Below are 26,925 nucleotides of genomic sequence, written 5' to 3'. Positions count from 1 at the left end.
CTGCAGCGCAGCCTTTGCCCAGCCTCTTCCTCGAGATCACAAGCAGTAACATTACTTTAGGCAAGGCTCAGGTCCCTACTCGTTTGCCATCCTTCCTTCTGGAAGGGAGAAGCTAAACAAGATGATTGTTTTCCCCTAAATATCCCACAGGGAAGTGAAGGGGGTCTCTGTCAGATCCCAGCAAGTTGGCAGAAGCGTGGAGAGAGATAAAATCTATCTTCAGAGCCATCCCGTGGTTTGCCTGCAGGGCTGTTGCCACATTCCCTGTGCTTCCCGGGGATGTCGGGTCTGAACATCAGTGCTCTCCAAAACGGAAACAAGCCATCCCTCACGATCAATATGGAATAACAGACTGGGCTTTTTTTTTTCCTGATGTTAATTTTTCGTTTTGGTGAGAAACCAACAGGGGGAACAAGAAGAGGTAAAAAGAATTCTGGAAGTAAAACTGCCTTTGGCCACATCTTAAATGGCAAATGCTCACGTGGATTAATGCCTAGTAGTTGCAGACTCTGAGTTTAACTTCTGGAGGGAATCCTCCAGGAAAGCCCAGCCTGGACAACAGAGCTGTGATGCCCATTTGCTTCTCAAGTATGATATAGTGGGACATGCCAATCATTGGCAATATGCAACATTTAGGATGTGTTTTCTATATGTCATCTATGCTGCATCCTTCATTAATTAATTCTGACCCAGTCTTTTATGGCCTCTACTATTATTGAGATTTCCATCTTACAGATGATGAAACAGAGGACCATACAAGCTCATACCCAGACAGCCTGTCTAAGGACAGAAGGGGATTTTAACTAAATATGTTAACACCCGAGCTCCACGTTCACTGAACATCCTCAAATAGACAGCCCGTGTAGAAAGAGAATCTGGAAGGGAAAGACATAAATGTGGCAATTCCTTTCTAGCCTTGAGTCCATCTCTCTGGCTGGGAAAGTTGCTTGGGATCTCATACTTGACGTTTCCCAAAGACAAGCAGTTGATTCAGTAGTCTCCCCCACGCCCAAGCAGAAGCCCGGTGTAACTGAATTTGCTTGCCTATGAATCACCATTGGTCTAGGTATGGAACAGATCTGACCTACTTTAAAATCAATTTCGATGTACCCCATGGACTCTTTCAAGCTACTTAAAAAACCCCATTCTGTTTTTGTTAAGTAAATCTAATTGCTCCTGGGGTGTTAACAGATGACATTGCCTCCTGGGATGCTTTTGCCAAGACTTGAGCTGCTGTCCAATATTGTCTGGCAGAAAATCACCAAGACTGTTTAAAAAAACAACAACAACAACAAAAGAAAAACAGTCCCCAGGGATGCAGAACAAGAAACACTCTGGAGATCTGGCTGTGATTTTCAGTTCTCTAGAGTAACGCGCTGTCATAAGGCCTCTGTAACACCATTCTTTCATTAACCAGGTGTTAGGCCCTTCTCTCTCTAGCCCTGTAACCCAACTGTAATATGTATTTTTGAGATTAGGATTTATAAAAAGACTTTGAATATATTGTCTATTTTCGAATCCACTCCTCAGACTTAAGTACCGGGACATAAGGAGTCAAGTGTAATGGTTCAACACAATCCCATTAGGAGACACGTATTAAATATTGTGTTCAGTCTGTGGGAGTTGCTTAAAGGCTGCCCTGCATTATCTGTGTGTGAGTGTGAGGACATTCAAATGAGCATAACCAGCTAGCATAACCCTCAGAGAGCTTGTTGTTTACTAGTGAAGAATAAAAAAGTCATAGAGAAACTTACTACCCTATAAGCTAATTTACATATAGTAATATGTGTACATTAATTTACATATATAAATGAGTGTGAATGGAGGTGCCCTGCATGGGTAGATTATGCCAACTCTAGAATCCAGGGTGATCAAATAAAATTCCCAGTGCCAGGTATGGAATATTTCCCTATGAGTTGTCCTCCAGGAAGTCTCCGGAATCCTCCAAAACAACACTGTCATTATTCTTGACTGTCCACCAGACCTAGATGGTCAGAGCACATTGATGAAGACACCGCACACGTAGGTTACACTACACACAGAGATCAAGGCATGACTGAACTGGAAGCTTCCTCCCTGCTGCCTAACTCTTACAATGCCAGGAGGTGCTGTGCATGTAACTGAGGAAGAAAAGTTATCAGTGATCCTACCCAGACCTTGACTGTTTAACTACTAACGTGCCAAGCAAAGGGTGACCACTTATACAGTATTCTTGTGGTTGTTATGGGATTAACCAATGACTCTCTGATTGGATTTGAGACCTGTTCTACAGGAAGGATTTTATGCCTGGTACTATAAACCTGATATAAAGCCTATTATGGGTGTGGTCATAGGTTCTAGGGAGAAACTTACTACTGTTGTTATGCTAAATTAACCTGGTATCAAACTGCCTTCTAAATATTTATGTTTACAACCACAGACAAGCACCACTCTCTGAAAAGACATTAGAGAAACTTCTTTCACAGTGAACAGTGGTGAATGCAAAGACGTGGCTGATAGAGGTGCTGAGAACAAGAGAACATTGAGGATTCAGCCTTAAATAGGGCATTTATGTTCCCCCATCTAAAGCTTAAAGGACACTGCAGAAGATGAAACCAAAAGAATATGAGAGCAAGATGATGGGGGAAGTGCCTGTGAAACACTATCTACTGGGCATGATCTTGCTGTTGCAATCTTGAACCCACGAAGGCCATGTTTGCCTGCCCTGGGCTTGCACAGAATGTGCCTGTGAACACTCAGTTATGCATGGGGCTGGTTTCGAGGGGAACTCCACTCTGTCAGAGTGCCCATTATCTTCTTTGATGTAACTTTGGTGAGTGCCCCAAGCTTCTGTCCATAACGCCACACCTCTGGATGGTTCTGGCTAAACTCAATGGGTCTCTAAACAAAAACAAAGCAAAATGACCCAAAAGCAGGAGGGAGAGTTGTTAGGAGCATGGCTAGCAAGGGTGGGGAGGACAATAAGAGAAGATGGAAGAGAGTATAGCCAGAATGTATTATCTACATGTGCTAAATTTTTAAGAAATAATATTCATTTATAAGAAAAAATACCCAGCTTCCTACCAACCTAGAATGTATAGTCTAGTGAGAAGAATCAGATAAAACAAACAAGTAAGAATGAAAAGCTGCAGACATGACAGTGAGTTACCCTAGGACCCAAGCCATCAGAGCCCAGATATGCTTTCATCACACATGATGACAAACAGCCCAGGCAGACATGACAGCCAGCCCCAGACACAGGAGAGAGGCCAGACTAACCCCACTAACTGTCATCCCAGCTTCTGACCACCCCAACCAGAGGCGGCCCACACTCTCAGAAGTAGAAAAATTGTAACTGTCCTTAGCCACACAGATTTAGGGTAACTCAACATATTAATAGTTAGTTGACTCAACCTTTGTTGCCTGACTCCACACTTCCAAGTCCACATGTTACCTTCCAGTTGTGGGAGAAAAAAGCCAATTACATCCACTAGAATGAATAGAAACAGATTGCCTATGGAAAGTCTCACATTCTTAACTGAAAATACTTAATGGAACCACTGAAGAAACTTAAAAAAAAAAAAACAACAACAACTCAGTTCTCTCCTTAAAGAAAATTAAATAAAAATTGGAAATGAGTTTCTGGTAACTGTTTAGAAAAACAGTTCTAGCAGATAGACAGGGCTGATCATCTTCACTCCTCTAATGCCCCTGTCCCTGTAGTCTTTTCTGATATGTGTGAAAACAAGACATTAAGAAACAACAGCATGAATATTGTAAAAATCTATTTATTATTATTATTATTATTATTATTATTATTATTATTATTATTATTATTATTATTATTATTAATGTGTTCATGATGTTTTGGGGGATACATGCCATGTCATGTGTGTGGAGGTCAAAGGACAACTCGATGGAGTTTGTTCATTCTTCCACCTTTATGTGGATGCCAAGGATTGGATTCAGGTCTCCACGCTTGAGCAGCAAGTACATTCATCACCCAGTCATCTCAGTGGTCCACAAGATGTTTTAAAAGGCAAAGTTTACCGTTAGCCTACTCACGAATATTAGCATTTTTCCCAGACAAGAAAACTGTGGGCCGCTTTGGAATAGCAAAGGCTCCACAAAATATTAACAGGACGGGCTTTATGAATAGCAAAATAAAGAGATAACAAAGGGGGTTACGTAACCCAATGAGTAATACAGGAAGCCGGGATATTCCATTCTGACAGAAGGCAAAAAATAGATAAATCAGAGGTCTGATGAGAGAGCAGATATTTGGGTATTTTCAAAGCACTTCCACACTGAACACATCCTAGCTTCACAGGAGAGTGGCTTCACTGTGAGGAGGTGCCTGGCACTGCTTAATCCTATGATCAAAGAAAAAGTGCTTTCCAGCAAAGGGGACAGCGAAGTCACGCACCACCTCCTGGGAGGCAGAAAGGAACACACAGCCTTTCATTGAGACTACACCACCCCAGGTGCACAGCCTCAGTTTAGCACCGATGAGGAGTCAAACAAACACGAGGTAAAGGACGTTACACAAAGCAGATGTGCAGTTTCAAAAGTATCAAAGTCACAGAAATAAAGGAAAGCCAGACTGGAGAGACCTGGGGAACTAGAACGAGATGGAACACTGGGTCTACAGTGGATGCTCATACAGAAAAATCTCTACCCGTTGTACAGAGAGAATGTTACACGTATATGAAAATAGGTACTCCTGGATGCTCAGTTCCCGGTAGTAAAAGAAATAGGGACACAACCCGAATACAATAAGGCAGAGTTAAATAAGTTCTGAGAAGCTGTCTATATGAAACAAGAGCCAATGCATATGCAGTGAGGGGAAAGTCATTACAGTTTGATATGCAACCATAGTTCTGCCTCAGTGAGTAAGCATAAAGCACATAACAATAACAAGTCTACTTTTGATGAGAAAAGGAGTCTCACATCTTGATAAATGTGACTTTAAGACAGGTCATTGGAAATTTTAACCTATTTTTATTTTTCAAATAATGCATTTTTACATAAGACTCACAATTTGACCTGTACCTTGGCCACTGTAGTTCAGTCAGTCAATAGTTCTTTGTAGGCAAGACTCCATGAAAGCTCTGAATTTTCCAAGCCCTCTTATCTAACAAACAAAAAACCCATAAATGAAAAACCTGACTTAGCAAATAAGCTGCAGTTGTTTTTAAGAAGCCAGAATAAAGGACTAAAGCATCTGCAAATGGCTTAGGTTTGAGTAAATAATCAATGTTCCTAGTATTGAGAAATCCAAAGCTGCTGGTGGACTAATTACCACCACGAGAGTCCTCCAGGCGCAGATTCATGGCAGGTCCATGGGCATCTCTGTAAGCATAAACTAAAGAAACTGGGGGGGGGGGGGTTGAGGGGAGGGCAGGGACGCACTCCTGGAAGCTATTTTCCTCCCTCCCTCTACAAACAGTAATTTGTGGGTGATGAGTATAGCTAAACAAACAGCCGGCTGCAGAAGGCCTTATGTTTTGAAGCCCTAAGCATGAAAATCCATTTAAGCAACTATCTCTGCCTGCCGAGATAAACAGCTTCTAAGTACCCTATATAAATCTCCAAACCATGGAAGAAAACAACCCCTAACTTTTTTTCCCCTTTATTTGGCCCCAATTAAAGTTCAAAGTAGGGGATTTATAATTCCCATCTAAGCAGGATCTGCAATTTGCAAGCAGACATAAGTAACCAGTTCTAGTTCGTGAGAGGACAAGAAGGGTCAGCTCCATATGTTATTACAGATGGGATGATGATGCCACTATCCTCTGCTCCATAAAGACTGTTTCTTAGAAAGGGACCACAGCAGATTGGGCATTTTGCTTCCCCAGCATCCTTTCCTGTGCCTGGTACAGCCTGTATCTCCTCATGGAGAATTACTTCTCCCCTGTGGTGTGCAGTATTGGAGGCAAAAATTCCAACCGGCCCTTTGCAATGACAGAAGAAACGGGTCAAACTCCCTATGGCTGCTTCTGTATAGCCAGGAGGTGAGCGCAGGGCCTCAGTTCTGCTGTCTGAGAGGGCCTTCTTCGGTTTACTTAGCTACTGTATCTCTGTCCAAGTTTGTCTCCTCTACCTGGTTCAGAAGGCTGGAGCTGGGACCACCGAGTGGACACTGTTTCTCCGTTGTGAGGTTGCTCTCCAACAGCATGCACACCAAAAGGAAAGGTATAAAACAGAAGGAAGAGGCAGCGTGCTTCTTCCCTGCCTGTTCTCTCTTAACTCCGCTGTCAGGGGATGCTTACTCCCACCGCAGCTGCCTCCGATCCAGCTTTTTTTCACCTTAGAACTATTTTTAGCTCATTCCCTCAGAGGTACCAGCAAGTATGACCCACTCCAGTAGGGGTCTGAGCTTTGATCTCACAGAATTTTTTTTTGTTTATTTGTTTGTTTGTGTTTTGTTTTCAGCTCCTGAGATACTAGCAAGGGCTGTCCAGGGCTCTCTCCTCAGAACTCTGGGACTATCCTGCCCACTCTAGTCTTTTTCTCCAGGCAACTGGACCCCAATCGCATCCGTTTTCTTCATTTCTCCTCTTGGGCTCTGTGGCTTCCTCGGGCAGTCAACGGCTTCTGTGTTCCATGTTCACTTTAAATGCTGGAATTTTCACACTTCTGATGGGACAACTCCCATGGAAAGGCATCTCTGCAAATGCCTGGTATGGTTTATTTTTATTTTTATTTTTTTCTATTGGCCCCATCAGCTTCAGGTCCTCTCACCTGGGATGTTGAGGTGCGTAACTTAGTAAGAAGATAGACATGAGTTGGAAACCATTACAAAACGAGGCTGGTTGTAGAACTGCCTTTTTCTTCTACTGTGATGATTGACACACTGCTGGTCTCCACACCCTCCACACTTGTTCGTTCTTCTCATCCTTGCTCCAGACCCTCCAGCTTCCTTTGAGAGCTATAGGTTCCCTGGAAACTAGCCCCAAATCCTTACATTTAATTTAGTTAAAAGTGAGTTCTGTTGATGATAAATAAGAAAGCAAGCTGATGTTGAGGGGCTTGAAAAACCCTCCAGCAAACGTTTTCAACTCCCTCTAACTTTGAGTCGGCGAGTGTTCACTGAGCAAGGCACTTGGGGCAAATGACATCTACTCCAGGTACTCTGAGTAACCTACATTAATGATTTAAAAACTATAAAACTGTGTAATTCGCTTCTAGCGTCCCCCTATCAATACCACACATGCAAGCACAAAGCCAAGTATGCGTCCTCCAACCAACACATGCCCAAATCACACCCAGCCCCATCAAATCCAGTCCTTTCTTTACCCACCTTGAACTAAAACAGCATTCTAGAAATCATTTGTTTAGAATTTTTGAGCTTATTCTACTATCTTTTTTATCATGGCCAGGAAGGAAGAGATAGTAGCTCAGGGTCGTAAAGCAAGCAACGAAAGGGTTCTAGTCCTGACACAAGCTCCTGGCACTCAGGCCCACTTCCTTCCACTCCCAGATCACCAGCCTACTCTGGGCATTAGGAAGACACTCTCTCCACGGATCAAAAGAAGGTGAAGATCTGTGCTACACTGGGAAGTGAATGGAGAAAAATCTTGATTATTGCGCAACAATTTTAAACTCAGGGAATTTCATCCCCAAACATGAGCATTAGACGAAAACAGAAGAGACGCAGGAAGGCATTGCTTTGCTGGGAGAGCTGTCGGGAGCAGGCAGGAGGGACAGGAGCCATAGGTTCACACCCCAGGCCTGACATCTATTCATCATTTGGCTTGGAACATATTATCATGAACAGTTCCATTTCATTTAAAATAAACTGAAACAAAAACATATGCCCACTCTACTTAGCCGAGTTATATTAACCACCATCAGATACATTGGCTAAGAACTATTGTAGCAGCTGGGAACACAGCAGTGAGCAAGACAAAAATCCTCACTTCTTAGAATTTGCCTCTTGGTAGAGGGAATCAGACAGTACACTAATAAACTTATAAATAAGTATGACATTTCAGAGAGTGGTAAGTGTGATGGGGTAGTTAAGTAGTGTTGTTAGAAAGAGTAATTACACTCACTCATCTTGGAGTCTGGGCAATGCTTCTCTGAAGAAATGGCATTTGAGCTGTTTCCTGAGGGACCAGGAAGGAGATGTAGGGAGAGTTCACCATAGAGCAACAGACACCAAAGTCCTCTAGACCAAGGGATGCTGGTGACTGGAGGAGGAATAATACAGTCCTGTGCTTCTGAGCCTGAATGACAAATGCAGAGAGTGGGGACAGGTGGACCGTACAGAGGCAAAGCATTTCACCACAGAGCATAGATATGGTCACATACCAACCATTGTTAAATCCATCTTGATGTTCTCATTGGATTACATTATTGGAACCTTTTACATAATGGCGTTTTAACGTTTATTGGCCAGTGATTTTTTTTTAATTTCTGTTTTACATTTTCTGGGCTCTTCCTTACCAATTGCCAAATAGATGCATATAAGCTTCACATAATAGGAGATATCTCTAGGGAAGATAATCCTGGGTGAGACATGATTTACAACATTTAGGCCTTATGGGGGTTGAATTTTGACATCAAGCCTTGGATAAAATCCTCTCTCTCCCATAAACAAGGCTGCACTGACCTAGGTATACAAAATGCTTCTTCTTAATCTTTATTTTATCATCTATAGGATAAACTTCAGGTAACCAGATAGAGTTATGTGGCTCTGTGTATGTAAGGCATAGAAGCTGCCGTAGAAGAGCTCTGGGTAGCTGCTAGCAGGTGGCCATTTGTACAGGATGCTCCCATTTGCTTCTTCTCTTCTGACTACTCTGACTGAGACCCTAGGATTCAGGTCAGGTGTCATCTGCAGCAGAACCCTCTCATGGATATCTGAGTTACGGTCTGCTATTGCTTTATACCTTACCATGTAGCATAAATTGTATTAAAAATCTCCCATTTTCCCTATCAGAATGGCTAAGATCAAAAATTCAAGTGACACCACATGCTGGCGAAGATGTGGGGAGAGAGGAACACTCCTTTATTGCTGGTAGGAATGCAAACTAGTACAGCCGCTTTGGAAATCTATCTGGTGCTATCTCAGAAAAATAGGAATAGGTCTTGCTCAAGACCCAGCTATTCCACTCCTTGGAATATACCCAGAAGATGCTCCAGCACACAACAAGAAAATTTACTCAACCATGTTCATAGCAGCCTTATTCATAAGAGCCAGAACATGGAAACAGCCTAAGTGTCCCTCAGTAGAAGAATGGATAAAGAAACTGTGGTACATATACACTATGGAATACTACTCAGCTATTAAAAACAAGGAATTCTCGAATTTTGTGGATAAATGGATTGAGCTAGAAATGATCATAATAAGTGAGTTAACCCAGAAGCAGAAAGACTCAAATGGTATATACTCACTTATATTTGTATACTAGCCCAAGGGGCATGTCCCACGAAAGCCTTCACTTACCAGGAAACTGGGACAGAGGGGAGGACATCCTATTGGGACTCTAGATGAGAGAAGCATGGGAGAATGGCAAAGTAGAAGGATCCAGAGGGTCCTAGAAACCTACAAGTAGAACATTAGGTTAGGCAGATTTGGGCCCAGGGGTCCCGCTCAAACTAAGGCACCAGCCAAGGACAATACAGGTGGTAAACCTTAAACCCCTACCCAGATCTAGCCAATGGGCAGAACATTCTCCACAGTTGAGTGGAGAGTAGGGTATGACTTTCCCACGTACTCTGGTACCTCATAATTGACCATGTCCCCTGGAGGGGGAGACCTGGTGGCACTCAGAGGAAGAATAGCAGGTTACCAAGAAGAGACTTGATACCCTATGAACATATACAGGGGGAGGTAATCCCCCTCAGGAACAGTCATAGGGGAGGGGAATAAGGGGAAAATGGGAGGGAGGGAAGAATGGGAGGATACAAGGGATGGGATTACCATTGAGATGTAACAAGAATAAATTAATAAAAGATTTTAAAAAAAGAAAAGAAAAGAAAATCTCCCATTTCCAAGACTGCCCCTGTGTTCTCTCATGAGTTATATAACCATAAGCAATATGTTCTACATATGTTTACACTCCAAGAACAAGGCCCAATATCATATACATAATACATTCCCAAGGTGTGTGCTTTTTCCCAAACTGTGAGTTACTTTTGACTGTGCATCGGCCATTGATAAATATTTTCTGAGCTGAGCATCTCAGCAGCTATTAGGAGAGGAAGCCTTTGCTGGTACTTAGATAAAAGACAAAGATGACACTACTATCCTGGGTAAGAGCCAGTTTTAATCTCTTGTTTGTAACTCAAGCCAACATACATTTGCACACTCTTCTGATTTGTAAGACAGTAGCTGTTAATAATAACCCGAAGAAATAATCCTGCGATTGCTTCACTGCTTGCTGAGCTTATTATTAAAGGGAAATCAGAACCCTTTCAAAGGAAATTGAAAAGTAAGCAGACACTTAATACCTAAAGGATGTTGGAAATTTTCATGGTCAGCCAGAAAGCAATTAGGCACCATTGTTGTCTTAGCTTCTCTATACCAAGAATTTTAACTACAATCTATCGCATCTATTAGGTGCATACCACTAAAACAGTTTCTGCCCTAACAGGAAAGTATCCCTACGAAGGAATTGCTGTAGTCTTTGAACTTTTTCAAACCTACTTTATTTGAAGGTCTTTAATGCTTATATCTCCTTTCCACCCGACCTACCCTACATAGAATAGAAAAGAGGTTAATGGGACCAGGAGAAGGACACCTTTTCAGACTCAGTTTCTTGGAGCTACTCCACTCTTCGTCGTCAGGATTCCAGCAGATCAGTTAAACCGCAAACCAGCAATTCAGCAAAGGTGGCTGCAACTGCAGCAGCTGGAATCCAGAGCAGCAGCTGGAACCCAGAAACTCAAAGCGTTCTCTGGAGCATTTCTTTCTAGGAGTGTATCGAAGCAGAGAAGTGAACAGTCAAATGATAAGAAGAGACGCCAAAACCACAAAGCCCAACCTCTTGTTTTGGGCTCGTGTGTGTGTATGTGTGTGTGTGTCTGTGTCTGTGTGTGTAACCCTAACCCTAACGTATACATATATATTTGTATATATGTGTGTGTATATATATATATATATATATATATACATTTCATACTAGAATGTTTATGAGTTGACAAAGACCATGCCCCTGTAAGAGGCAGTTCCTCCTCTAGTGGACAAACACCACATGACCTCACACAAGTCTGTTTCACATCTCCACACTTGTGATCAAAACAAAAACATGCTTACATCCACTACAGACCATAACATAGTTTTTAAGATTCATGTGAGAACCCTAGGATCAATGGACTGTATTGCTCCACCATCACTGAGTGTACCAAAGAGATCTGGGAGGCCCTCTGGAGCTGTCACTGTGTCACTCTTCTTTTCGGTCTCTCCCTTCTATCCGTGATAAGAACCCCATACTCTCTATCAGGTGTAAGAACCAACATGCTATCCTTAGAAGGGGAAATCATTCTGATATTTTCACCACAGCACATTGGAAATTAGTTGAAAGGGCAGAAGGCAGAAGATGTAAACTTCTGCCTAATTATGGGGAAATGGTGTATCTTAGCTCTGATAATGCATATGTCCTCAAACACGACCCATCCCCAAAGCAGAACAGTCAATCAAATGATATGCAGTTTCTGAGAGGTTATTACACTCTCTGTGTCCCTCTCAGATGGGAAATGCAAAAGTGTGTCCTCATTTCTCCTCACCAGGGCCCGGAAGCTGCTCCGGCAGTAATTGAACCAAGTTTATCAGATGTGCCCCACAAATTGAGTCTGCCTATCAGCACAAAGCTCATTTAAATAAACTGAGCCCCACCAACTTGGGACTAAGATAGCATTTTCTTCAGGAATCCTCAACAAAGAAATCATTCCTCAATGCTAATGTCAGAGATTTGGGAGAAAAAAAAATGATAGCAAGATGAAGAAGAAAACAGACTAAACACCAAAAAGCAAGTTCAATGTATTAGCTGGATTTTGACAGACCCCAGCATCCAGAAGGCCAGTCGACAGACAGGGCACACCCTCCACTCTGTTCTGTCCTCTTCCTTCCTGAGGATCTTGCTGCTTCCCTGCCCTCTTTTCACACTCCCTGGCCTAGCCCAAGTAAACAGCCCTGGATGAAATGCTCCACTTTCAACCATCAGCCCCATCTTTGGGAGATGCACCATCTCCTAAGACAAACTGTCAGGGTTTTATTCCTGTATTTACATTTATCTTTAATTCTTTAGCTAGATACTGAAGGCCTAGCCACCGATACAAGGAAAACCTTTAAGGAATAGAATAGGGTAAGCAGCCAAACTATCCCATTAGCGAGCATCTCTGCAGCAGCGGCTTCCACCTGTCACTGACTCATTTCCACCGGCTTTTAGAAACCTGTGTCTGCCTCCCTGGACGAATCATAGAGCCTACTGGGTAACAGCAGCTGACCTGGAAATTATGTCAGGGACCACTCTCCAGCTCTTGCTCCTCCTTCTGGCTCCCCTTTAAAGCTCTCCTTTGCCTGTGTGAGGCCCGGGGCTTCCCTAAGGCTTTCCCACGTGTCCTCATTTGACAGTGATGGGCAAAATAAGAGGAGTTCTCTGACCCTGAGAGGCTAGCTGCTCACTGAGGGTTGTAGCACAGCTTATACCTCACCCCACAGTCTATCACCGGGCTAGCAAAATTACAGGCATTCCAAAGCACTTACCCAGGATGCTTCCTTTAACCATTCGCAGCCATGCTGCACCGTTCTGCAATAATTCAGGCTAAATCGTCTGGTTTCAAATACAACCCATTAGGGGGCTCGGCAGACATCCCCAGAACTAGTCCATCCGGAGTCTTAACAACAACAAAAATAGAATTAGCTGTGAGCATTTCAGCATCATGATGTCTTCCCCTAAGAATGCTATTTCTGATTTCTCTTTAGGAATGTAGACATCAGATGGCCTGGAGACTCTGTCCCTCCCTCCCAGAATTGTTACTTAGCGTTTCCGGAGCTGGGTGGTGGCAGCTTCACTTTTGTGTGGACATGGCCTTTAGCCCCCATGATTCTACATTCCACTCTGCATTTGTTTGTTTCCTTCCTGGTTCAAGCCCCACATGAGTTTGGCCAGTGTCTGCTTCACAAAAGCATGATGCCTGAGTTACAGAAAAATCAGAATATCTTTCACAGGGGTCAGTCACTTTTAAAAATAGTGCTCGCTGTTTCAGCTAATGGCAAAATGTATTGGTTGCCACAAATGTTGGCAATCTCCCTAACTCAGGTGCCGGGTCTCCTAAGCCTCATTAGCTAAAAGCTCCGAGTCTCCTACCACCTCCACCTCCTTTTATCCATCCCTATCCCTATCATGGGGAGCCCTCGGCCTGTCCACCTTACATCATTCTACTCCCGAGATAGACCCTTCATGCTCCATGGAGTACCACGGCGCTCTGTCTGGCATCCTTTTGTTTAAAAATCCCCACCCCTCCCTATCGCCAACAAATTCGAGTCTGAATTCATAACCTCTGCCTTTGGCACCCAGTTTGCCCTGGTGATGAGAGCAGTGCCTGTGTCTTCCAGAGATGCTTCCGTCTAAGCACATCAGCCTCTGGTCTTCAAAGTAACCCTGCACCAGCCCACTAGGAGTCTAAGCCCTAAGGTGTGCCAACCCTCCTGTGATACTCAACATGGTGTGTCTTGCTCCCTGCATGATGATACTATTTTTAAGAGACACTGGATACTGGAACACACAGACATTGCTTTCTTTCAGTCATGGTGGCTTGCGGCTATGGTGACTAAGGATGGAGAAGCCTCACCCCCTAGGCAACAGAGCCTTCCCCCAAACCGAGGAATCTTCCCAGGCAAGTGCCTGAGCAGAAGCAGCCAGTCAGAAACCCAAGTCTCATTAGTTTTGCTGATTTGGGGCTCCCATGGGACTCCATTTAAAGATCTCCCCTAGGAGATGGAAATTATAGTTTATTTCTTACTTCTAGGAAATAGAAAAGGATAAAGGAACATTTTGGAAAGTGAACTGGTTAAATCCGAATTACAGGTGATGTCGTTGATTTTGAACAAGGTTTGTCCATCAGTGACCAAGCTGTTAATCGTATAGAGTGCTTACGGCCAGCCGAGGAAAATGTTGTTTCAGGCCTCCCTTCTTCCCCTCGCTCAGCTTTCTATTTCTGTTAATAGGCTTAAAACTAATTAGAGTAAATTAATTCCTCCAAATAATAACAATTGCTAGGGAGTCACATACTAGCACTTTATTCTTGGCGACGAGAGCTTCCTGGGGGTTGGGAAGCAATTACAGCTTCTTAATGATGTACAGACAGACAGGAGGTTGGATCTGTATCAATTATGTTTTATTTATTTGTTTCAGAAACTTTTAATGAATTTAAGGCAAAACTTGTGCATCTCAATAAAAAGTGATTACCCTTTCTGAACTGTGTTCCTCCAGGGGTCACAGGATGTTCCAAAGGACATTTGTGATGAGCACTGCTGTCATTTATTCACGAACAATTTTTGTTCATATGTGTTTACCATTTGCAGAGCACTGTGTGTCACTAGCACATGGCAGCTGGAGAACTGTCTGCCTCACCTACTAGGAAAGCCAGAATTGGAAAAGGCCAAGCTACTCCACCCAGATGCAGAAACCGAGCTGTGAGCTTTAGCCCTAGTTGTTCTTTGACCCAGTTTAAATCACATGCAACTGAGTTGCATTCCCTGAACTATTTTGGATTGGAAAAGACTGGCAGAAAAAGTTAAGACCTCACAATGGGCTATCATCTCGCCTTCATTTTCAATACATCTCCTCAGTACATCCCTTGCTTTTCCTCCATATGCCTAGAGATGGGCTGTTAGCTACAGCACCTCTTACTACCCTGTATCATTCTTAGCATAATTAGCTACATGTTCATCTCCAGTTCTAACCTCAGGACTGATAATCACTCCTGAGCACATTAGAGGCAGGGCTTTAGGTGTGCCTCCTTAGATCTTGGCTTCTGCTGGGTCCAAGAGGCATATGAAACTGCTACCAATAGTATCACTCTCCTTGGAAAGGAGATGCAGGCTGGCACTTCATGGTATAATGGCACTTTCACTCCAAGACCCCTATTCATTCTTGGATTAATAACTCTTTCTTGTCTAATAATTATTGTTGCACACATACACAAACATAAACACACACACACATACACACAGAGTCTATTTAGTGTTTCTCATATGTACATGGGTCTAGAGCTGACCTCTTGAAATCTGGCACTTATCAGGAGGGTGTTCCCAAGAAATAAGCTGACTCTCATTTTCTTAGCAGTCACTGACAGCCTGAGGCTCTTCACCTATTGGTGGGGCTTATGAAAGCCCCTGTGCTCCCACTGGCATGCTAACCGATGTGGTTACATACAGGTCTTATTAAGCGACCATATTGTTGAGATTTCATGGGAGCAGATTCTTTGTCATATATAGAAGACTCTACCTCAAAAAATGTGTCTTGTTCCTCTGGCTCTTACAATCTTTCAGTCATGGTGGCTTGCAGCTATGGTGACTAAGGATGGGGAAGCCACACCCCTAAGCAACAGAGCCTTCCTCCAAGCAGAAGAAGCTTCCCAAACAGGCACCTTACATGAACGGAATTGTGGTGTAGATGTTTTCATTGAGGCTATGCGTCCCAAGGTCACTTATTCTCTAAATTGTCACCAGTTATGTATCTCTATTACAGTTTCTTTATGCTAAAAAAAAGTTTCTTTGGTGCAGAATGTCCTAGTCAGGGTTTCTATTGCTGTGAAAAAGAGCAAGACCAAAAGCAATGTGAGAAGAAAGGGTTTACTGCATCTTATACTTTCAGGTAACGGTCCAGGGCAAGGCAGGAACCTGAAGGCGGGAACAGAAGCAGAGGCCATTAGGAGTACTGTTGCTGGGTGGTCTCCATGGCTTGTTCAACCTGCATACGTATATATCACAGCACCACCTGCCCAGGGATGGTGTCACCCCAGTTGTGTGGGCTTCCCCAAATCTATCATTAATCAAGAAAACACCCTACAAGCTTGCCTACAAGCAGTCTGAGGGAGAGATTTTCCTAACTGGGGTTTCTCTTCCAACTAGCTCTAGTTTGTGTCAAATTGACAACAATTCAACCAAGAGAAGGAGTGGCAGATATACTTACTTATCTGTGGATATATAAATAAGTATTTAGCGTATACTTAGAAATTATACAGGCTTAAGAAAATGATAGTAGTTGACTGTTCTTTACTGTGTATGACCTCTCTAGCCATTGGATAGGTTTACAGACTTCCCTCATGTTGAGCTGGCCTTATAGTCAATTAGACAGACTGCTTACCTCCAAGATGTAAGTGCTATTATTGCACTGCTGGGCTTGCTTGCCAGGATAGTCATTATTGTGATTCCCAGACTTAACAGCTGGGTAGAACCACTGATCACCTTCCACTGTTATTAATTTCCATGTTTGTGTTTGTGTGTATGTGTCCCCATACATGTGGATGCTCATATATGCATACACTAGTATATGTATAGGGGCTAGAAAGCAACTCTTGGTAGTCAGTTTTGTCCTACTATCCTGTGTAATTCAAGGATCAGATTCAGATCCTCAGACTCAGCAGCAAGCACCGTTTGAGTCTCTCTGTCGAGTAGGTGATGTTCAGGAATTGCACACAGGCTCACAGGAGCAGCAGCAAGTGCTTTTACCCACTGAGCCATCTTGCTAGTCCCAGTTATGTGGACTTTAGAAAAGATGAACCACACAATGTGAGCTAACAAAAATAAACGAATAGTCCAAAATACAATGCTTAGGCTCTCTTGCCATTAATAAAGTCAGCAGAAATGGCATTAGGGAGGTCAAGATCAGCAAACACCGACCACATAGAGTACAGCTCTACATAGGCATAAGCGTCTTCAGCTTTGCAAGGTGCTTAAATATCAATTCCCTCCTTTGAGGCTTCAGGGATGCTATAAGGGCAACACAGCTTTATCTTTACAGAAAAAGAACACTGAAGGTCACAAAGGATAAATAACTTCTCCAGGCTCACAGGACAAGACCATGGTAGAGACAAGGCCTAAACCTGGTTCTTCCTTTTCCACTCCATGCCTTGTCTCATGGGCCCTGAAAGGATATGAGCATGAGAGAGGGAAGGAAACAAGCAACCCACTCAAAAGCAATGGTTGTAGAACTACGGAGCTTGTGCTCAGGTGGTAGTTTTATTATGAAATGTTTTGTTTTCTTTGCAATAGTCTATGAAATTAATTTAGATCATCTCATTAACGCAAGCAACATGTCCCTATCCTCGGCATTTGATGTCACTGTCCTGATTGGTGCCTTTCATATCCTATTTAGAAGAGGATGTTGGGCATATTCCTACGCCCTGTGTGTAATACATTTGACATTTTAGATGCCAACAAATGCCTAGAAAATTGGCCCCTTGAGACTAATAGCCTAGCAACATTTATATGTAATTATTCTGGCCAGTGATTTGATTTTTGTCAGCCAAAATACCCTAAACAGCAAACCTTTAACTGCAAAGGTACACAATAGCATGGATGTAGAATTCTGGAGTATTTCTCCAGTTCCGGAGAGAATTTCACAGGGCTGAATATATCTCTGCAACAAATTTAGATGTTTCACTCTGTGAGAACAAATTGCTGTGCAAATGTTACTGGTAGACTCTGTTGGGGCCTCACACTGTCATTCCTCCAGATCTCTAGTCACCTGCCTCTCGAGTCATGGGTCAAAAATCATTGATTTTCCCTGAATATTTACAGTGCTTTTTGCAATTGAAGGTTTGTAATCCTGTCAGCTGGGGTGGGCAAAGTGATAATTATCCCCCTTCTCTCTTTTGACACACTATGAGAATAAGACTCAAAGACATACAGTGAGGTAAAAGTAGGAAATGTGAGTAAAAGCTACCTGGTTGTCTCTCTGTAACACTTCCTTGTCCAAGTGATCATTTGCCCATGTATTTTATATTATGGAGCAACTCTGAAATGTCTAACATTGCTTCACCAATGGTAGTATGGGCTTATACTAAAGGAGCTAGGTCATGAGCTTATGTTGTGATGGAGACTACAAGAAATAAATAGTAACATCGTCATTAAGAAACTCCACTTTAGAGAAACAAGGGCTGTAAAGATGATGTGACAGAAAGTGGCCAGGGATGGAGAAAGGTGCCTGGGTGATCCCCAAAGTGATACTGGAAGACTGAAGGTGAAGCTGGTAACTCAGTTACGAGAAGTTGGTAGCCATAGAAAGAATCAGATGGAGGCAGTAGAAACTTCAAGAGTAGATGTCCTGTGATGCTTATTAGCATCATGTCTTAAAAGGCTCTGAAGCCCAGTGTGGATGGTGAGTGTTTTCCAGAAACAGTTTAACTGCAGGTCTGGAAAATTGCTGATGGATAATAAAAAGAAAAAGAGATGGGAACTCAGTGGGCTTTCATTGAGAAGACAAGTACCTGATGCTTCTACTGACCAAAATGGGGAAGCCCGCAAGAGCAACAGGCTGAGATGGCACTTGGAATCAGGAGCCCATCTTCTTGACGTGCAAAATTTGTGATCCTGTGAAAGGACTAATTTGGGATGTCATAAGGGAGTTGACTGTACAGCACTGAGCAAGAGGGAGTTGTCTCTGTTGCCACTGAGTTCTCACTGCTGTATGGCTTGGAAGATCCTTTATAAAGTCAAATCTGTCAGTGATAGGTGGGGCTTTACACAGTGATAATGTACAAGATTTAATCTAGGCAACATTAGTGATGGCCTTGCATGCTTATTTCTGCTTTCTATTATATGGAAAATATTTGAAAAATATAGTGCTTATGTCTCTTAAGATGCTTCTTTAACTAGCATCTCTTTTATAAATTAAAGGTTACATGTCTTTTCTTTTCTTTTTGTTTTTGAGATTATAATATAATTACATTATTTCTCTCTTTATTTTCCTCCTCCTAACATTGAAATTTACCATCTCCTTTCTCTCTTTTAAATTTATGGTCTCTTTTAAAATATAACTTTCTCTTTTTATTCTTTTGAAGCCTTAGCCATAGACTCTTAATGGAGGCAGGTTGTTTCCATTTGGCCTATAACTGTATGACCTTAGGTGACCCTTCTAAGTCATAATTATTTGTTCTGGGGGACAATGATCATATTCATGTCCTGAGATTGTTGGGGTGATTAAACTTAGGTGACTTGCATCGATTGTCGTGACGTCCAACACACATGAAGAGCTAAATAAATATCCATCACCATCAGTCACTAATTCTGGCTGTTGCTGCATTTGAGAGAGTCCTTAGTTACAAGTGACAGAAAGGCAAGATGAACTCAGTAAAACAGACAGACTATATACTAGATCGTGTAACTGATAAAGCTGATGTCTGGAAGAATAGAACATCCAAAATCTCAAATGACATCACCCAAAAGTGTTCTGGAGTCAGCCTGCTGGGTGGTGTTGCCTCTGTGTTGCCTTTGTTTCCAGGATGACCCTCCTGTCAGTTCCCAAATGCCAAGAGTATGCAACCCTTCAAGAAAGAAAGTGTGCCTTTTTCAAAAGTTCAGCTAAAGTTCTCAGGTTGAGTCCTAATATCTGATTACCCTGGCCAAGCAATGAGGAAACAGAGAGAAGAAAGAGGAATTTTCAACCCCTACTAAAGTCAGTGTGAAAGATGGAATCTCTCAAGTTAAAACCAATGGTTTCTGGAGGTACTCAAAAGAATACCACACTTCCTAAGGAGGAAGAATAAACTATCAGAATGCTAACATAAACATATTAGTAAATCATGATTGGACACTGACTAAGCCACACATGCTCAGAAGGGTAGGGAACATTTAAAGAGCAACTAACCAACTAAAGGGAATGTCAGAAAATAATTTTGCTTACAGGGGCCAGCATAACTAGAGTACAGAGTAATTATCACTCCTGTTTGGAGTATGTTTTCCTCTTGAGAAAGCAATACTCATAGTAATTGGTGATTAGGATTGATATACTTACTGTGATGGGATAAGAAGTTGAGATTATTAATGTGAGTTACTGATGGGTGGTAGCTCCTTCCTGTTGACCTGAGAATCAACTCTTACCTTTACTCACATCTAATTTCCTTTCCTTCCTTTCAGTGCAATGCCAATCCCTTTTATCCCTTCCTTTGTCCTCATCAACCACATCCTCCCAATGGCTGAGTCCTGCCATTGGTACCTTCTAATTACCATCACACATAGACACTATTTCATCCTCACAGCTGGTTATTTGCAAAGCCGACATCAACCCTTGAAAGCTACTGAAATAAAAACCTGACATAGAATATATTTCAGAAACACAAGCCGTGTGTGTTACTCTCTTTCCTAAGTCTAGTGGAGGGTTCTGTCCACACTCAGAATGTGCTAATGGCTCCCAATACTTCCCCTTCACCACAGTTATCATGATAACTCATGACACCCTTACAAGTGTAGAACCTCCTAGAAGATACTACTGAATTAGTTATAACACAGCCCTGTACATTGATGGGCCTAAGATGTGGCCCACCATGCCTTGGTTTCTGAGTGAAAAATGGTGAGATAAACATGTGAATTCTGACACTCTTCTGCCCCCTTCTGGGTAGAGCAGACTGCTGCTTAAGGCAAGCTCCTTTGCAAATGCCTAAAAATAAAAATGAAATGCAAACAGAATGTTCCTTGTCAGAATGAAGCTGCTGAGAAAGAGCAGTTTAAAAGCTGATCTTGAGCAAAAAGAACACAGGAACCTAATAATACTTAAATAGCTTCTTAAATACAGTCATCAATCAAAAGGCGTGTCTCTGTGGATCTTCAGTGCATAGAATCCTACAGAAAAATGCACAGCACCTCCTCAAAAAAACACACAGCACAGGCCTTGCAGAAAAAAAAAACCAGAAATGCTGAAGGTTGAAACAGACACACCTGAGTTCAACACTGCAGTCCTGTTGGCAATGAAGTGAACCACTGAAGATACCTCATTAAATGTCACCTTATAGAACATCTTGGTCATCAAAAAAAAAGTATGAGTTGAAGACCATAATGGAAAAGCGCTATGCCTGTGCTTTTTCAGCACAAGGAGAAGCATAATCCACCTGCCAGGCAGTCCAACGAGGACTTGTGTAGAACAACCATTGGTTATCGAGGCTACATGGCATCCTGTGGGGAACCCCAAAAGACACAGAAGACTTAAAATATGACTGAAAAAAATCCCTACTCCAATCAAAGCTTAGAAATTAAAGTTGATAAAGTATCCTCACTGATTTAAATGATAGGTTCAGTTCTTTATTTCACCAAGTTCTTTCATCAGACTGGATTCTGTCAAAGCACATAAGATGCTAGAGATGACAATGTACCACAGGACCTGGGACAGGCTCTGGACACAGCTCTCTGCTAGTTAGTGCAAGGTTCCATCAGTAGCAAGGTAAGGCTGACTCAGCTACTTGGCCTGAATTCAAGACACTTGGCCAAAAGGCACTAGGGCACAGAAATGATGGCCATGGTTCCCATGGAAACAACTTAAGATCAGCAACGTACTCTCTTTTCACTCAGAAAGCAGACCAGCCATAGTTATACAGACATGTGTTGGCCACATTGTACAGCTAGTCTCTGCTGCAGTGAGCACCAAGAATGATCATTCTTCCCAAATCCTATGGACATCTTACATGATGTTTGCCATATCACTTCTATTTCAAGAATCTTCATTTGCGGTTCCCCTTCTCAGATTTTCTGTGTCTTAACCTCCGAGGTCATTCATTATTTCTCATATCCCAAGTATCAGAGCTACTTTCTCAAAGTCCTCTGGGTACATTCTTACCATGCCTTAGCATCACGCCAAAGTGCCATCCACGTACACAACACAGGCCCTTACACATCCGTGACCCCACTTCTCCTGCCCTCTACCAGGTGTCTCTCCAAGGCTTAGCACCAATTCCCCTTTCCCCAGGAGCATTTTCCTGACTCCCTGGCCCTCACCAACACAGTCGGCTGAACAACCAAGCCCCTCATTTGGAAGCACTTAACAGTTACATGTCCTTAGCTATTGCTTTAAATGGCTTGATGCTTTCATATGTGTTTGCCTTTGCATCTTAAACCAGACAACGTCAGGGGTGGTGGTAGTGTCTCAAGTCTCCTCATCATCCCCCAAGGTGCCTCATTCTGCGTTGATCTCACAATAATGATGAACACACTTGCTCACTCTTTGACTAAGTTCCCTCTCTTTCCATCACGGGTGTGCACTAAGAAAAACCGTGAGGGGACAGATTAGGATCTGCGGGGTTTGAAACAACAGAATCTTAGGACTAAGTTTCAGTATTCCCTTGACAACTGCCTGCATAATCTTTCCTTCATTATTTTTTAAAGTCAGTTTATATTTTAATGCAGCAATACGTTGTTGGACAGCTCCCAAGAGTAAAATTAACAGCAAAGAGAGAGTCCATACTTTAAGACTAAGGGGGATGGTCTGGACACTGGCAGGTACCCCATGTGACTCAGCACGCTGCCTTCTTCTCTGATGTTCTTGTCATGACTTTCTCAAAGAAGTAAGCTTGTGTTGGTCTAGTTCCTGAGAAAGCTCTCAAACTTTAGCATGTTAGACACAGAATGTGACAATGACCAGGGGCCTGTAGGCCACATTGTAGGGAGCAGTACTTATGGGTGTCTTGCCTTCCGTCCATTGGCAACACTGGGCCTCACACTCGGAGTTGTTATAAGCCCTTCTCCTTTCCTCTTTTGGGGCCATATTATTCTCGAGCTCTCAGGTCTCCACCATCCCTCAAAGAGGCCTTTCCTGACAGACCTGTCACCATCAACCTCCAACCTGAGATGCTTGTTAGTATCTTTCAAAGTGTTTAGCTCAACTCATTTTCAGTGTTTCTTTTTCCAACTACCACCTCCTCCTCCAAGCCCCCACAGAATACATATAGCATAATAGATGCACACACACACACACACACACACACACACACACAGAGAGAGAGAGAGAGAGAGAGAGAGAGAGAGAGAGAGAGAGAGAGAGAATGTATGTTGAGTAGCATATTCAAAATATTACAAAACAAGGGTTATAATTTCAGTTTTGTAGATGGGAAAAATACAAGTCAATGCCAAAATAAATGCCTCATGGAACCAACCTTCACAGCTCCATTTTACCTTAGAATAAAGAAAGAATTTGTATAAACATAAGCTCTTAGTGATCCTCATGAGCAGTGTCTGTGCTCAGGGGTTTTGTTGTCCTAGCTGTTTTGTTTGGTTAGATTCTGTTTTAAATGTCAGCTGTCATTGGGTGCTCACCCAATAGAGTCATTATCCAGAAAAAGTTAGTAGACTGGAGAGTTGAACCACTAACTTGCGACTTTGTTAGAATGCTTATTGTGGTTTCTCAGCAAGTGATGGGTTTGCACCCATCTCCCATCATTGGCAATGCCCCAAACCAATTGTCATGACTACGGGATTGAGAATGGAGATTTCTCCATCTAGTCAGTAGAAGCAAGGATTTCTATAAACATCCCAGAATCCAAAGGTCAGGCTCTAACAGCAAAAAGATTACTCTGTCCAAAATGCCAAGAGTGCTAATGCTTCTAATACATAGAGAAAATATTATAAGAAAACACACTCAGCTTGGAACTTTTTGAGGCAGAAACAGCTTTCCCCATTTAGGGAGACAGTTTATTTGGGAACTAAATATGAGTGGTCGAAGCTTGGGAACTCTGACTTAGGTTATCTCAATACCATATTCTGATGGGGTAACAGTTTTATGAAACTTTTATAGTAAAAAAAAAACAAAAAACAAAAATAAACAAAAAAATCATAAATCAAAGCATTTTAAAATATGTTCATGAGATCACAAGAAAGCATATAGAATCAAATAACCTGGGCCCATAGGGGCCTGTGGAGGCTGAACCACCAAACAGAAAGCATGCATGGGATGGGACTGGGCCTTCTGCACGTTTGTAACAGTTGTGCAGTTTGGCCTTACTGTGGGACCTCTGGCAGCAGGAGCAGGGGCTGTCTCTGACTCTGTTGCCTGCCTTTGGATCCCTTTCCTCTAACTGGGATGCCTTGAGGGTCATAATAGGAGAAGATGCACCTAGACATATTGCAACTTGATAGGCTAAGGTGAGTTAATATCCATGGGATATCCATGGGATATTAACTGAGGAGTAAGGGAGGAGAGGAAGATTTGGGGGCAGGGGGTATGAAAGGGAGGGACTTGGAGGAGAGGAGGGAGGGGAAGCTGTGATTGGGATGTAAAGTTAATTAATAATTAATTTAAAAATAAAATGAAATATGTCCACAGGAACACCAAACAGACAGGGTATAGCAAAGCAAGGGAATCTTGGCTGTAGGCTTCAGATGCTGTCGGATGATATTCTTAGTCTTGGGAAATAGTCTCAGTGCATTCTGAAATGGTTTACCTAACAGTCAGCCAGCATACTAGATCAAACACAGAGGTTGACAGTAAATGGCGATTATGAGACAGGTCATGGTAATTTTGCTCCCAGAACTGCACCATCCCAACTCCCCATAATCACAGTCCCAGTCCGTCAGTCACCTTCATACAATCTGTAATGCAGGTGGATGAGGCTTTTTTCCTTAGAAACATCATCTCACAGTCACCCATAATTTTATGAATTCAATACACTTCAGTATTTGAAATGATCTACTTCAAATGTGAAGGAAAAAAGAAAAACAGTTAAAATTAAAAATTGTCCTATTTTTAAAAATAATTTAGTATGTAAGGAGGTCAGCTTAGGATCACATTGAGAAGTTGGTTGGAGCACTAATGTCTAACTAAAGGGCGGGCCATTGGTCATGCATATCAATTATGATAGGTTTTGTTTCCTTAAGGGGAATGAAGAAGCAAATGTCATCAGCCCCCAGGGCTGAATGCTAAACAGCATGGTCCTGCATGAGTCATCCTGGACTGAAGCAGAAGCAATCTCAGCAGAGAGAGGCACCAAGACCTGCTGTGCTGATTAAGAGGACTATCTATGCCAGCTTGGAACATTATAATGGCCCCAGGGAACTGTGTCCTGGAATCCCTTAGGAATCTACAATCCGGAACTTGTATAACGGCCAACACACACACCCCTCACCTGTTTTCCCTGGATGGCACACCACAGCTGAAACGCCAGGACTTAGAAGTGTTAGGAATGTCTCTTCAGTTTCAACTGGTAAAATTTCTTAAGCTGACCCAGGACAGAAACTCTTGTGTAAGGTTCCACAAGGAAGAATGGAGAAAAATGGTTTCTTTACCAATAAAACTCAGTCTCCTCCACACAGTTGCCACTTATCTATGCACGAATTGCAATTCTCAACAAATAAGACTATTTAATTAGCCATTTAAGTCAGACACATATTGTTTTGATACATTTACTTTCTTCATGCTTGAAAACTTTCCCCCTACAAATTCATGTTTCTAGATTTAAATGTCTTTATTATGAAATGCACAATGACTAACAAAAAGTGTCCTAACATGTCTCCAAAAATTCTTCTCAATGCGTCATCTTGCACCTTTTGTAGTGTCTATGCTTTCTACACAGGATCCATAGAAATCAGTCAAACAATTGCAACTTAACAGAGTTAGAATTGTTAGTTCGACATCGTAAAAATGACCGAGTGTCGTCGCAATTCATTTTGTTAGTATTTCTAGAGGTCGCTACAACTGAAATGTAATCAATTCCCTATTATTTCCTGTGCCAGATGGCTCGACAGTGGTCTCAACAAGTTCTATCTTTCACGTGCTGCCATGGTGATACTGCCACCACCCACCCACCTTACCACAGCAGATAGCCCTTGGTTATTATTGACAAGATTAGAATATGTACTTTTACTAGATAGACTCCAAATACAGTATCTTCTGCGCAGTCAGCATTTAAATCTATGGATCAAAGACCTGGTTTGTTTGGGAATGATTGTCCCACTTGGTAGACTATTTCTTAGGATGGCTGATGCCCAGCAGAGGGCCTGGACAGCCAGACAATGACAGTCTGTGTACTGGACAGGCAGAGAAGCTGAGAGCAAGCCAGTACACCAACCTGGATGCTTTAGCAGTCCCATTAATGCCCACAGTCTAGAGGATTCCCAGAGTCACCAGTTGTTCAGTCTATCTGAAAATATTCTGAAGAAGTCTTCAATAAGTTTCTTAAAAATCCTCTGAAATAACAAGTTCAAAATCCACCAAAAAGGTATATGTACCTAGTACATATGCAATGAATTTGATATCCTTTGAGAAACCCACACCCACACTCGGGTATGGCTCACCCTTCTCCTGAGTGCCTTTCTACAAACTCCCATTCTTAAATATATAGTAGTAATGCCTTTTTAATAAGCTCTAGCTCTGCTTCATAGGGCTCGTCCTGAATTCTAGTGTATTGCTAATTTAGCATTTTTATTTGAAGATATTTCTGTGTAAAAGAACGACGGTATGTGGGCATCCTAAACAGCCACTGTGCATTATACTGGCAGCCTCAATCCTCAGCTGGTGAAACTCCTCAGCTACCCTTGAGTGAGGCATCCTTTTCTCTCCCTGTATCCCCATCATTTGTCCTGTCTTTTTTTTTTTTTTAATCTTGACTCAAGTCTGTTGGAAAGCCAAAGACATGGGATTCAGTGAAGGGTGGTGGCAGCAACAGCAGAAGCAGCAGAATTAGATGTTCACCAGCAGGAAGGTAGGCAAGCAAGCAGCGCTGCTTTCTCTTCCTACTCCAGAAGGTGATACTTATTATAGGGGACAGCCTTCTCTCCTTAGCTAACCCCACCTAGAAATGTCCTGTTCATCTACTCAGAGCCAAGGCTCTTCACTGAAACAAGATCAGCAGTCAAGCTCAGCCTTAACGCTTGGCAGGATTCCCTGCTGACTTTTCACACACTGTTGCCCCCTATCCTGGCCCTAGCTCCAACCTGACCAGTGCTTATTAGCTGTCTGCTATATTTGGAGAGTCTAGGAGGCACATTATGAGCATTCCCTCATGGCACAC

Source organism: Acomys minous, assembly GCF_964271855.1.
Source record: "Acomys minous genome assembly, chromosome: 4".
NCBI classification, from domain to species: Eukaryota; Metazoa; Chordata; class Mammalia; order Rodentia; family Muridae; genus Acomys; species Acomys minous.
The sequence above is the reverse complement of the archived record's forward strand: the minus strand, read 5'-3'. Positions refer to the sequence as shown.